The following is a 14,824-nucleotide window of genomic DNA, read 5'->3' on the forward strand; positions in this document are numbered from 1 at the left end:
CTTTTGTTATATAGATGAATTGATTTGTTGTTTCTTTCATTTTTGTTTTCAGTAGCTGACATAATCAAATAGATACTTTTAAAATTTCTCCTCTTCTCAGTTCTGGACTTCTAAATCTATATTGGCACTCATGTCTCAGTATCTTTATCTCTATTTCTATATTTAGAGTACCTTCCTCATTTATCCTCCTTCCATTCTCATTTTCATGTCTTCCTTTTATGGTGATTCTCAGACCTGAAACTGCTCTCTCCCTCCACTGATGTTGTTTTGCAGGAAGCCCTCTCTTCTAGATGAAACAGAAAAATCATATTCAAAGACAAAATACTTCAGAATTAAATCCTGAAAACTTTTCATGCACTGCATCTGATATTTGACTGCCACACACTCATAAAGTACCTGTTTGGGAGAGATCTGAAGGATAAATTGGTCCAATCTCTCTTGACAAAAGCTGTCAAGACAAGATGTCTCTGTACTCTCTTCAGCTGAACCTTAAAAGCATCCAGTGTTTGGAAAGGTGTCCAGAGGTGAGGAATCAATAGTTAAATAATGCAGAACATGCATACATGACCACAACGTGGTACATAGAGCTGTCTTGATAACAGATTAGAAGGATCCCATAACACAGGGATTTTGCATTGCTTAATACAAAATATAAATTGCTTAATACAAATACAAATACAAAATTGCATTTTGCCATAATACAATGCTTTTGATGGAGTCCCACCACCTGCTGTACCTCAGCTAATAAATCCTGTGTCTCAGCTTCACAAGACCTTGGACAGATTGTTTCCCTTTCCAGACCAACCACCGCTCACAACTTGTCTCCACTCCTTCACTGGTGCTGTACAGACAGCCACAGCTAGGCTGAGGCAGTTCTCCATCCTGTAAAGTCTTAGGTATGCATTTACCTGGCTACAAAGGATGTGCAATGTCTTACCTCTTCTAATTTTATTGTGATCATGTTTTTGAAAGCTCTTAATCCAGAAGTTGTGTCACTATGTGAGAGTTCCAGTTTTCATTTGAAGAAAAACTCTTTAGAATTTAAAGAAGAATGTTCAAAAATCTGAATTCATATAAAGAGCAAATCACCTTTTCTTGTTTTTCACTTTTTCCTGATTTTTCAGACATTTTAATGATTTTGGCACATTCTGTTCTAGATGATTTACAATTGGAATTAGCTCTACTAAAACACTTCATTGACTTGAACTGAATTTTTAGTTTGTGAGCTCGTGACAAAGATCACACTTTTTCACACATTCTGACATATGCATAAATTTAAAAAGTATATCAGTATTAAATTCTCAAGAAATGTTATAGCTTATCTTCTAGCCAAGCCACCACACAGTTTTGAAATTGGAAAGGACAATTTTTTTTTTATGATGACAATCATATTTTCACCTGAAAAAAGTCTTTATTTTTAGAAATTCATTAAGCATAGCTAGCTTTTTGCTGGAGTTTTTAAGCTTTATGCACACTGTGGTTCCAACAGGGACTCCAAGTGCCAAAATGCCACAAAAAAAAGACTATTTCCTCAAGACTTTCAGCTCAGTGAGAGACAAAAAGTGCTGGAAATTGTGTAAGAAAAGAAGCCATAGTGAGAATTACTACTTACCTTTTAGATCAAAAGGGCTGATTAAGCACTGGAGGTTTTGGGAAGACCATCTCTGTTGGGTAAATATGAAAACACAGAGAATGTGTATGTTGATGACTGAGCCCTGCCATTGTTCAGGTTAGCTCTTCATTGTTTATCTTATGAAGAAGCTCCTAGAATTACACAGAAGAGTGCCAACAATGTGAGATATTTTCCACACAGGGCAGGAGCTCTAGGCTCTATCTGTAGCTCTTGAGGGGGCAGAGGCTGCCAGAGTGATCAGGCTTCACTCTGCCTGCCATAGCGTGGGACCTGGGGGTCTGCAATTACCACACATTCTAGGGCAGGCTGCAAAGAAGCATTCTGTAATACCAGAACACTTCCTTTAACAGAGCCATGGGATGGAAGAAAAGCACATACTAGAAGCAGCGAAGGACTAGGGTTAGATGTCAAATGACTAAAATTTCCCAATTTTTTGTTGTTTCTCTGTACAATTTGTTTTAGGTTCACTGATGTCTCAAAGCAGGAGCAATAATGAATGTCAGGAAGACTTGCATGAGTCAGGAACAGCCACTGGAATATATTTGAGACATTTGGTCATTCCTTCACCATGGTCCTGATCATATCTGAATATTCAAAAATGTACATGAGGGGTTTTTCATGCAGCAAAATGGGTGGATGATCAGAGTTTTTGGATTTGCAATGCACGAGTTACTCATGTAAGGCATGCAATGCACAGTGAATATAAGATAACCTCCTCCTTGTCAAGGATAAGTTGTGAACTTACTGATGCTTTTCGGAAGTGGAGTAAATTACTTCACACGTTGCTAGCTAAGAGAATTTGCAAAAGGAGTTAGTGTGGAGTAGTTTATGAGCTTGAATTCACACTTCAATTTTTTTTCTTTATGGTAACTTTTAATGTAGAGAATAATTCAGTCATCTTAATTCTGAGAGTCTAAGTTCAAAAAGTGACCAGAGATTTTAAAAAATGTAATGTAATATTCTTGTGTTTCTGCTGCAATGCCATTCCTCCATAGGCTGAATGACATACTTTTTAGTTAGTTCTGATTTCAAGGGTGACAGTATAAGATATTTTTCTTGAAAAATAAATATAGTGTTAACATGGGCTGTTGACCTGTTACAGACAACTGAAATAAGAAGAAATTCTAGGAAATTAGTATACTAATTAGTGTACTTATAGTACTGAAAGTCTTATGTAACTTATTGCTTAGCTTTTGCATCTTCCCCATCATCTTGTCTTGCTTAATAAATTCAAAACCAAGGGAATCCTGCCTCTTGTAAAGCTGGAACTTCTGAATCCAGACCTCTTTGGCACATGAGGAAGAACCCAGCAAGCAAAGCACTTCCCACCAAATCCTGCTGTCATTCCAGATGCACAAGGATTTTTAAAAACGTGAATCTTGTTCAGGGCTTTATGCAGTCTGGTTTTGACACTCTCCAAGGATGGCAACTGCACAAAATAATCTGCAAAGAAGCAGACTTTTAGCCATATTTTTAATTGTTTTGTTCAAATTCACACTACTTTTAAAATGTTCATGGAGGTGGAGTGCTAGTGAACTTGTCAACCTGTTTGAAATGTGCTGAATCACAGAAAAAGTGAGGATGCTTACTTAGAGAAGGTGTCCTGGGCTAGAAAGCTTGAGTAGTATTAAACTAACTAAAACAAGATTCTTTCAGAGCCCTCACAGGATCTACATCATCATTTTCCACAAGGTCCTAATACAAAGCATTTTATCCAAAATTCTAGGCTTTTCAACCTAGTAATAACCTACCTATAAAAAACTAATTTCTATGTCCCTAGGCTGATTAAAGACAAAAGGTCAGTCAATTGGGTAGAGTTCAGTGACTCTAAGCAGAAAATGAGAAATAAAAACCAGTAAAAAATAATACCTTTAATTTACTTCTTTCAAATTCAGTGCTCTATTAGACTGCTTCAGGTATTATTTCATTTAAATAACCCATACAGCACAATTTTAGGTGTTTACCAAATAATGATCAACTAGTATTCCTCTTTAAAAACATTCTTTGCAAGTTCAGCTTTGTTACTTGATACCTGATTTTCCAAAATGCTGAGCACCTGCAGCTCCCAGTGGCTTCATTTTCACAGTAACCACAGTTTCCCAGGAAATCAGGTCAGAGCACACTTGCACTCACGTGGCAAGGCCCCAGTTTTCAGTGGAAAACTATACATTTTGAAGACTGGGGCATTTTTTATTTTGCTACACCTTCTACCAAGAAGTGTCTATTTTTCCACAGCAGATGCTGGAGCCCTGTCCTTTTAAGCTGCCAACATCCCAGATTCTGTTTCCAAGCTCATCTATTTAAAGAGTGAGAATTGTCATGCTGGAAAGTACCTTAAAAATAGGGGTCTGGTGCAGGGCCTAGACCCAGCTCCCTATTTATTCCATTCTGTACTCCAATGGCAAGGAAAAATAAATTATGAACAGATGCTTGCTTCTGCCCTGCTCTGGATTCTGGCCAGACAGACTGTTTGAAAGGTGTAATACAAGAAGCTGCTGCTTTCTAAAGGTACGGATATTTATTCACAGGAACAAGAGAACTGAGATAAAAAAGGTAAAAGAATTAGGACTCTGAAAAGTACAATTTTATAGAGGCTGCCTACAAGGTGACACAGCTTTCTACCTCTCCATATGCAGAAGCACCTTCTACAAATCCATACTTGTGCTATATAATCTGAGGAACTTGGGCAAATCAGGCTAATTCAGAGTTCCTTGTTCCAGTGACTCTGCAGAGCACAACTGGAGATTAGGAAAATAATTATTCACTGCAAAAAAGAGTGTATATGACATTAATCGAGATTATAAAAAGCTAACTACTTCAGGGGCTAAAAAATTGTGCTATCCCAAATTCTCATTAATAGCATCCAATTACTGTCTGTGGTTATGTAACGGTTCATCTCACTATGTGGCCACTTACTGCTGGAGTCTGTTGCTGCTCAGCATAAATTGCACAGAGCACAGTGTGTAAAGGCACTAATGGCATTTACTTTGCATTTTGCAGTACAAGGATAAACAAAAAGATATTCTGAAACAAAAATGCAAGCTGGGGGAAGAGGTCATTCCAAGCAAATTTTTAAAATTTTTTATGTTTTAAAATTAGTTCGGTTGAGAGGGGTTTGGGAATTTTGGTTGGTTGGTTTGTTTTTTTTTGTAGCAGAAACATATGATCGTTATGAAGTGTAAAAGAAAGTAAATGTTTTCTGTTTCAAATATGTGGTAAAAAGTAGTACACTATCACATAAAACAAGCCATTAATTTTAGAGGGTTTATTCCCCTGAATGCTATACAAATATTTCAGCTGATCTCAAAGTGCACATCATTAGAATATGGGAACTTTTACTGAGCAGTCTGCGTGTGGGCACTGACCAAATAAAATGTCAATGAGCCTCTGCTGATAAGAACAAGCAGAGATAAAGTGGATGGAAAGATCTGTGAGTCAGTAAATACTGCAAACAACAATCATAGCAGGTCAGGCAATTATCACAAGGGGAAAAAAACACTGATAAGTCCAGCAAATAAAATGTGATCCCCTCATAAGCCACGAACATCAGAGAGAATGACAGCAGGCTAAAGCTGGGGTTCACAGGCCATTAACCTTCCTGAGTGGAGGGCCGACTATTGCTGTGGCACCAAATCCAACAACCGGTCTGTTTGTACAGCAAATTACCTATTTCCTTTGGAGAAGGGAAAACAGAGTGTTTGAGAAGTAAAGCTACTGTGAGAACCAAGGAAACAAAATCAATGAGCCAAAACATGAAGGAGCAGTTGCAAATTGAAACAATGAAAAAAAAAGAGTTATGAAAGATAAAAGCCAAAGACTGAAGCAGCAGGAGAAAAAAAGAATAGGCTGTAACGATTTCTGAGAGGATGGGTTTTCATTTTCTTCATGGTTAATGGCGAGAATTCATTGACCCCTGCTGCAGCAGGATCAGGATTCTTAAGATGGGAACAAAAATGGCTAAAAAAGGACAAAAAGCAGAACAAGTAGTGAAAGGATTCAGTGCAAAAAAAATCCAATAAATACTAATTCTTCCCCCATTATAAACATAATTTCTGCCTGTTTTGGAATGGAGATTTCAATTTGCTGCTATATACTAAAAAATAATAATTTAGCAAGCAGTCACCAGTGGGTTTTTTGCCATAAAGAACAAAGCCTTTAACAACTCATATTTTCATAATATTAACATTTATTAATCTTCAACATACTGTCTGGGGTCTTAAAGTACACAGCTGATCCTCAGCTCCTTTGGAAGTGTCTGCAAAATTCCCTTCCTAGAATGTAGTGCGTAAGGTAATCCTAAGGAAATAGATATTATACTACGATGGTGGCATCTGCTGGTATTGAGTTCAAGTTCTGAAATTTTCTACATAAGGAAAAAAATGTCTCCTGCTTTACATAAATGAGCATATATCATCAGTTACAATATGAGTTGACAGATATAATTATGAGTTGACAGATAGTCAAACTTATTTCTGGAAATAACCCAGACACCCTATATTATTTAAGATTTTATTTTTTTTAACTATCCCTGACAAGTTTTCTGGGATAAAAGCAGTATTGTAAATTCAGAATTCAGCCTTGTAAATAAGCTACTATTCTGCTATATCCCGAAGAGCCCCAACGCATAAGTCTAATATCAGATATTCAATACTTTTCTTTCAGAACACATATTAACTTAACAAGGATCTGTGTTATAAGCCATATTAATCATGTGTTTGCAAACAACAGTTTTTATCAACATTGATTATTTTCTTGATAGAATTACCAGATCAATAGGTGAAAGTTAGTAGATGCAATATATTTAAATTTATAATGCATTTATATTTAAATTTTGAAATTAAATTTTAAAGAGTAGCTTGCATGAAAGGACTTTGACAGAGTGAAATCATAACTGAGGGGTATCAATATGTGTAAATGCATCAGAATAGTGTAAGAGGCTAGCTAGAAAGAGAAAACATTATTAACAAAACAATTACGGTTCAATTAAAAAATTTAAAGATCATAGCTTCAAGAAAAACCGTTTCATATACACATATATGTAAGAAAAGGAAGAAATATTTAAGGACACATTCATGACAAAACAGAATAACAATTCAAACATAAATATTTAGCATAATATAAGGATAAATTAAACAGGTGCATGTTGCTCAATTTCTCAAGCGATGTAAAAACTCAATACCAGATAGATGTACAAAACAAGAAATGTCCCATAAAAAGATCTATACCATGATCAAAGGCTCAAAAAGAAGTAACCAATGTGTAATTGAAATGTTCAGGGAAAGAAATATATGCAGAGAAGAACTTGAGAAGAATGAGATTGTTTCTGATATGAATTTTCCCCCAGCCCTACAGATAAGTTCTTAAAATCTGAGATATTTCCAGAGGAAAAGTAAATAAGTATGGGTAAGGAGATAGATTAACATGAGTGCAGAGACTGACCACATGGGTATCAAATATACATTTTGAGTACCTGAAACTAATAATGGACTCCCAGACCCAATATTGCATCCCTTGACTTCTGCACTTATCAGGTCAGGATGATTTGTAGATGCTTCATCTGGAACACTGCAGGCTACAGCATGACAGGGCCTCTGTGGCCAGAGAGCCTGGCACTCCCTGCCATGGGGGCAGCACAGCTGCAGCCAAAGGTACAGGGGTTTTCTCCTCTTGCTCTCAAAAATGCACCTCAAGGCATAAATAGCATTGAAAGCACTTTCCTTTGAGACAGAGTCTGTGTGTTTAATGCTTCCTGATGAAGAAACTGAACTCATACCCTAACTTGTGAGCTGGGTGAACTCTAGAATAAGATAGAAAAGGTGAACAGCATTGTCATTTTCTCCAGTAATTTAAAAAAGGGGAGACTGCAGAAAAGTGTAGCCTGTTTCTGTAGATGTGCTTTTGGCACACTGCAAAGAAACTTCTTAGGTTAAGTCTCAGAGTCAATTAAAGTGAAGGAATGTCTGCTTCTGGGGTTCCAGCCATATTTAGAAGGAAAATAAGTAATAAGATGGCTACATAGACAACATCTCTGAGCATCTACAGAAGCACAGGCTTATGTGCTTAGGGATTTTAAGATGGAACAGGGAGCTCCTTATTGAATTTAGGCTCCACAAACGTTAAATAGTGGCTGAATTGATTTAGATAATTTGTATCTACTCAGCTGTTGTCTTAGGTGCCTAAATCCTTTCCTGGAACTAGACCAGGAGAGAGCATTGTGCTGTTAAGTGCTCTGCTTTTACAGAAAATCAATGCCTAACTATCATATTTTCATTTAGAAGATCCTCCCCCAGCATTTGTATAGCTTGCCATTATACAACTGATTGGACACATTATAAATGCTTAAAGATATTGAAGAGCCTTAACAAGGACAAAAATGCAATTATTTAGTTTAGTAGGAGAGTATGAAAATCAGAAGAAAATTCATGTACGTAGGAACTATTGAGAATTTATTGTATTCAGATGAGGAACTACTATGCACTTACAAAAATGGCAGAAACTTCATAATTTCTATTATTTAAAAAGAGAATAAACAAATCACTGATAAATAGAAGGAATATGATATTGCTAGGCAGCTGATGTTGCGTGTCACCTTTTCATCTTAATGATGTGACCTGATGGAATCAGCTCTCTTTTCCATTCCGAATATGTGATTCTGAAGCAATTAGTGATTATCAGAGAAACCTGTGGGAACATGACCTGTCATGGGGCTGTTATTTTCTTGCCAACAACTTTGGAATTATCAGGTTTTACTCATTTGATCCAGGATGGTAAATCCCTGCCTGGGACTTTCTGAAGATAATATTTTTCTCATAAGTAAATAAAGTAATGAACACAGAACAAGGTGAGGTGCCACTTTTTGTAAAAGTGATAAAACCTATCACACAATCAATAGCACAAATGCTTTAAGAGAGAACATCCATTATCCTCTCTTAAAATCCAAGGGAGAGGAAATGTTGAGTTCCATTGTTCTTCAGATATGTTTCTCCATACTTTGGGAACATTTTAAAATACAGAAGGTTGACCAACAAGCATTAAACTCTGAGCACCGATCTTTGCTCAGAAGGTCTGAGCAGAGACACACCTCATGAAAGACAAATCACTGAAGTCTGGTCCACTGCAGAATCTCATTTTCCTTATTTCTCTGTAAGATTGGGTTGGCCCCAAAAGCCAACCATATCCTGGGCTGCAACCAAAGCAGCATGAACAGCAGGTCAAGGGAAGTGATTCTGCCCCTCTAATCTGCTCTGGTGAGACCCCACCTGCAGCACTGCATCCAGCTCTGGGGTCCTCAACATAAAGACTCAGAACTGTTGGAGCATGTCCAGAGGAGGCCATGGTGATGATCAGGGCTCTGGAACACCTCTCCTGTGAAGAAGGCTGAGAGAGCTGAGATTTTTCAGCCTGGAGAAGGCTCTGGGCAGACCTTATTGCACCTTCCAACACCTGAAGGGACCCTGCAAGAAAGATGAAGAGGGTCTTTTGTCAAGGCCATGTGATAATAGGACAATCAGTTTAAGCTGAAGGAGGGTAAGTTTCAGTTAGATATTGGGAAGGAATTCATTAATCAAAGGTTGATGAGTCGCTCTGGGTCCAGAGAAGCTGTGGATGTCCCATCCATAGAAGTGTTCAAGGCCAGGCTGGATGGGGCCCTGAGTAGCCTGGCCTGGTGGAAGATGTCCCTGTCTGTGGAAGAAGGGTTGGAGCTGGATGATTTTTAAGGTCCCTTCCAAGCAAAAGCATTCTATGCTTCTATGGTTCCATGGCAAAAAGGACAGAATAACTATCATGCAAATAGAGAAAGCCACTGATCTCTGGAGATCCATAGTATCTCCTTCAGGGTAACTTCTTTGCTTAAGGGAGCTATCCACTGGCAAATTTGTCCAGCAAAGGACGCAACTTTTCAAAAATATATTCATATATTTCAGTACAAATAATAAAATTAATTTTAAAAATATATAATTTTTAAAAAGCACATAATTGGCAGGCATTATACACAAACTTGGTAAAGCTATTTCATCCAAAATATATTCCCTAACAAATAACACTATTATTTTTTTTTTAAAAATAATTTAGAAGTTATTCCTGTAACTAGTATTTTTCCAATTCACTTTTTTCCCCTACATTTTGTTCAATACACTTTCCCTATAATTTTTTTTATTTATTAAAGCCTTATCTTTTTACTTAAATACATGGATTTTTATAAAATGAAAAATGTGAAATCCCTATAGGTAAAATACAAAATGGAAAGAAAAATGGGAAATGGGTCAATCTTGAACTCTATTAAATGGAAAGAGCTTTAAAATGTCAGAACACCAGATGCATTTTGACAGGTAAATGTAGTTAAACTTATCAATAGTGAAAAGTTCACTGTATAGACTTCCAAAAAGATTAGCAAACAAAAGAAACAATAACCTTTTTTTCCTCTTTTTTTGTTTGTTTGTTTGGTTTTTTTAAGTCAAACTTACCTTTTCTTGCATCCTGAGTTAGTCTTGAATGCTTGGAGTCAGTTTGCATTTAAGATGCAAAGTGCACTGTGAGTCTGATAATAAATTATTTAAATGAAAATTGCTTCCATTTCTAGGAGATCTTAGGAATACGGTGAATATAAATCTATGCAGGAGCATATTAAAGTCTCTTTTTATTCACAGCAAAGGCTTTAAAAAACATTGAATAATAAGAACCAAAAATGTTGACTCTGTCCTTCTATATCTATTATATTAATGGTTTACTAATCAGTGTACAGGAAGGTATTTACTTTGTAGAGCCCACTCAAAGACATCAGAAGAACTTCCTGAAGGCAATACACATTGACTTTTAAACAGGCAATATTTCCCTTAAAAGATACTGTATTAATTTTCCAAGTAATTACCGAACTTTTAGGAAAAAAATATTCAAATGATCCCAGTTTTTTTAACAAGCATACCTGGATGCCTCCTTATTTTTTAAATACTTTAATTTTACTAACAGGAAATAGAGCCTCACAGAAACATAAGGGGCTTTTGGCTTCACTGGCTGCAGACTGCCAGGTGCACCTCTGTCAAATCCAAGCCAACATCTTAAAAGGCCAGGACAAAGCTGCAATGCGAGCGTGAGGATGCACAGCAACACAGCCACTCTCCCCACATTCTGTGTTGAATACTTTAGGTATGAGGGGCTGCGTCTTCTTCACCCATGCCACACCATCTTTCTCCTTCTGAAGGCAGTGGTTATCCTAAGAAGTCTCCTGCTCAGTAAAGGGAGAAGAGCTTTTGGCACAAAGGTGACAGGCAGACCTCACAGTAAATACATGAGTATCATATAAAGGACTGAGCCTGTTTCTTGTCTTCATAACATTTATTTTTCGGTAATAACAGGAGGAGGACTAAGATCTGTGCCTACAGTGTTGTTTTCTGTTCTGCCATGCTATTCAAAAATAACAAATTCCCAATAAAGTCCTGGTATATCTAACTTTGTATTATCCCTCCTTCATTTTTAAAATACAATAAAATAGAGCAAGCTTGTTGTCAACTATCAGAACATGCATAGTGGCAGAACCTCTGCTCAGATGCATCTGGGCTCAGAGGCCCAGGGCAGTTGGAGTTAAACAGTCCCAGGCAAAGAAAACATAAATGTCCACCAGGAGAACAATTTATGTCTTCTAGAGGACTGTTGTCATCAAAATCACATGACATGTTCATGCTTCATTGCTGAATAAATATAACTTTTAATCAGTTTTGAATCTATTACATAAATTTACGTGAATTCTGGCAAATCTTAGGGATTTCTGTTCACTGAATCATCACACATCTCATGACAGATATAATATTATGCCTAAAACATACATTGTTAGAACTAGTTCTAATAGAGAGTCAGTCACAGGCTTCTTTAGATTAAAACCCAAACATTTGGGGTTTTCATCTGTATATATGTTTTTATTTTTGTTTTTAAGGCTACAAGCAGTTAATTATATGTTAGTGATAACCAAGACCACTGAATGATTATTCATTATCTGTCAGAACTAGTCAAATAAAAAATGTCCATTAATATAATCAGTAATTATATCTCACATTACTCATAAGCAAACTATTCAACATTTGTCCCTGTTCCATGAATTTTCTGTACATAATAGTCACTAAACAAAAAAAAATCAAGACCTGTTTCTGAAAATCTCAGATCAATTATCCATAAATATTTGTTTAATTAACCAACTCGATTACCTGTCATTTCTCTAAGCAGATGTTAAATATTCTCCTGACTTCTTTTCTAAGCAAATTAATATCTGGTTACATACTTTTTTTTAGTATGTGCCACGGTAACATGATTTTATCCTCACTTTCTTACCTGTGGTCAGGTACTGGTTCAGAGCAAATGATGTCCAGTCACAAGTCTTTATTGTCAGACAAATAAAGTTTCTCCAATCATGAACAAAGAATATTTTTTGTTCTTTCCTTAGTTCTCTCCCAGGTTCGTTCAGATTAAAAATACTGTTGTATATATACCTTGAAAGGTAAAAAAAACAATCCAAAAATCTGATCTGTTTAATTAGTTTCTATCTGATGAGTTATTTCCTTTTTTTGCTCAAAAGTGTTTAAATGTGTTTTCTAATGAGTAGTATGGGTACCTTACATGCTGATATTTAAAGAGAATATCCTAAAATCTATTTTCAAGTCTAAGACAACCAGGGCTGGGTCGAGATAGCTCAGGATATTTCCAACTCCTAACCTTGGCAGCATCTCGTTGTCCTATTGGAGTGATAAAGGCAGAAAGATTTCATCGTTTCCCATAAATACATAGGTATTTTTATTCCATCTAAAAGAATATGAAACCTTCTTTTTTAAGAAATTGGGAGAAGAAACAAGTGCTTCTAGTTCTAACACTTACCCTAAGCAGCTACAGCAACTCAGGGACTCAGAGAAACAGGAGGACAGGTGATGAGACATTTCCTGTTCTTGAAGTACAGAAGAGGGGACACTCTGTTGGGCTGGAAATAGCAGGGTTCCCCCAGTGCCTTGCTCAGATTTCTTAAGTAGCATCATCATTTTATGTGCACATAATTTGGGGTTCCTTCTAAAAGAGAAAGTTTTGTCCTCCACCAATTCTTTTTCTAGGTTGATTTTAACCTGAACTGTGAATACATGAACACTTGTTCTGGCATACGGGAGTAGGCGGCACAGGAGCAAAACAAGACAGAGATGGGAAAGGATGGATTTTTTGGAAACATATATAATTAGTGCCAGCTTCTGAAGCTGTGATATTAAAGTCAGCAGCCCAAGACAGTGGTGCTCTGGAATAATCTCTCTTAGATCTACTAGGTAAGATGTCAATAAACTCAGTAACTGAGATTTGTTTAGCTATCACACAAAGAAATACTTCTGCTGATTTATGAAGGGTGAGACACTTAAGTCCTGCTAGATAATTCCAAAATCTGATGACCATGAAAAAAATCTGAAATTGTTTTCCTCAATCAAAAACTGGATATTATGATGGGACTGTTCTAATTATCTGAGTTGAATCACTTCTAGAATCACATAATTATTAAGTTGAAAAAATTTCTAAGATCATTGAGTCCAATCAACACTGAAAATTCTGTGTTTCAGTGTCAATACAGAGTCTTGGTGCCTTATTTGGAGGGTGTATTCCTATGTATTTTAGTTCACTAACTTTTTTAGTGTCTTTCTTAAAGTCAACATGGGCTTTCATGTGGTCATATTTCCCAAGTTTTATTTTTCAATAAAAATTAAATAATTTAGCCAGGTATCTGAATAACACAAAATGGTACAGCCCTGATGAAATCAGCACATTTATTGATCTTTTATTCCAGAGATGGATGCACTTTATTAAAATATTCTTTAAACATCTTGTGACATTTAGGGATTTTACATAGAAAGAAAAAGATTTTCCATCAAACTGAGTGGCCACAGAAGAGAAAAAAAGCATGTATAATGCCTATGATCCCTTCATATCCCTAATAGGTCACAGTTTTCAATTGATGGTTTTATTCTTTGATGTTTCAGTGATATCTGACACCACTGAATAACACTGAATTGCTCAGAATTTATGCCAAGCTAATAGAAAAAGTCACTCATTTTCTTACCTGCCCATGTATATGAGGTTCCTTCTGGCAAGTTTTATTCTTTTTTTTCCCATATTCTTTTCACATATCCAAGGAATTACCACTTTGTCTATTGTTATCCACTGTTTCTATGCTTCTTCTGTGTGAAACAGTCTAATTGCACAGTTTAGATTTCACTTATTCAAATACCCCATTTTGTGATCAAAGTAAAAGTCTATTTATTTTGCCTGTATTTTTAATCTAAAGCTAGCTAATATTTAACTACAGGTCAGGTAAAACTTTCCTGTTTAATGTTGTCTCACTATGACAAAGTTCAGATGATAATTAGGCAATAGGCATTTATAAGGAGTGTCATATTTATATTCCACTTTGCAATTTACCATAGCATTTTCATAGTTGGCATGCTTTAATGGGCAGCTCTTTGTGAACTCGTAGTTATCTAACTGAAATTGAGTATTTGATCAATTTCTTTAAAAAGAAAGCATGATCAATGTCACAGAATATTTTCATAGATGTAATGCTACTCCTTATCTAAAAATGTGTAACAATACTTCACAAATAATTTCCAAAGTCTTGCCTATTTAAATACCAAATTATTTCTTTATTCAGAAACAAAATTTTAAAAAGGAGATGAACTATTTTCTAATTTTCTCAATGTGAATCAAGAACCAAAGCAGTACTAACATAAAAAGAATAAATTTGTGTCAACAAGTACCTGAAAAACTTAATTTATGCTCATCCAAATAAATAGTAGAAATAACCTGGCTATCACTATTGGCTTGCTGGCTTTTTTTCTATTGGTAGTTTACATAATGAAAATAATGACGTGAAATCTAAAATGTACATATCCTACAGAGCCACACCCTTTCTCTTGCTGCCATTTCACAGAATCACAGAATACACTGATTAGGAAAGGACCCACAAGGATCACTGAGTCGAACTCCCTGCCCTGCCCAGAACCATTCCCAAGAGTCACACCATGTGCCTGAGAGGATTGTCCAAATGCTTCCTGAACTCTGTCAGGCTTGCTGCTGTGGCCACCTCCTAGAGAGCCTGTTCCAGTGCACAGCCACCTTTAGGGTGAAGAACCTGATTCTACTCCAAGAAAGATATCAGAAATGGTGTAGCCATCAGAACTA

At 36.3% G+C, this 14,824-nt stretch overlaps 1 long non-coding RNA gene across 2 annotated transcripts; it reads right to left on the bottom strand.

Moving 5' to 3' along the window:
• Nucleotides 1-5,799: 5,799 nt before the first annotated feature.
• LOC117244740 lies at nucleotides 5,800-14,131 on the bottom strand. Of its 2 annotated transcripts, none has more exons than XR_004498378.1 (2): nucleotides 13,707-14,131; nucleotides 5,800-9,087 (listed from the first exon to the last, which is right to left on the bottom strand). It is a non-coding gene; the product is annotated as an uncharacterized LOC117244740 (long non-coding RNA). The 2 variants fall into 2 exon arrangements; XR_004498379.1 differs by lacking the exon at nucleotides 13,707-14,131 and adding an exon at nucleotides 11,954-12,124.
• Between the last annotated feature and the right edge of the window lie 693 nt (nucleotides 14,132-14,824).

Source organism: Parus major, chromosome 7, assembly GCF_001522545.3.
Source record: "Parus major isolate Abel chromosome 7, Parus_major1.1, whole genome shotgun sequence".
NCBI lineage: Eukaryota > Metazoa > Chordata > Aves > Passeriformes > Paridae > Parus > Parus major.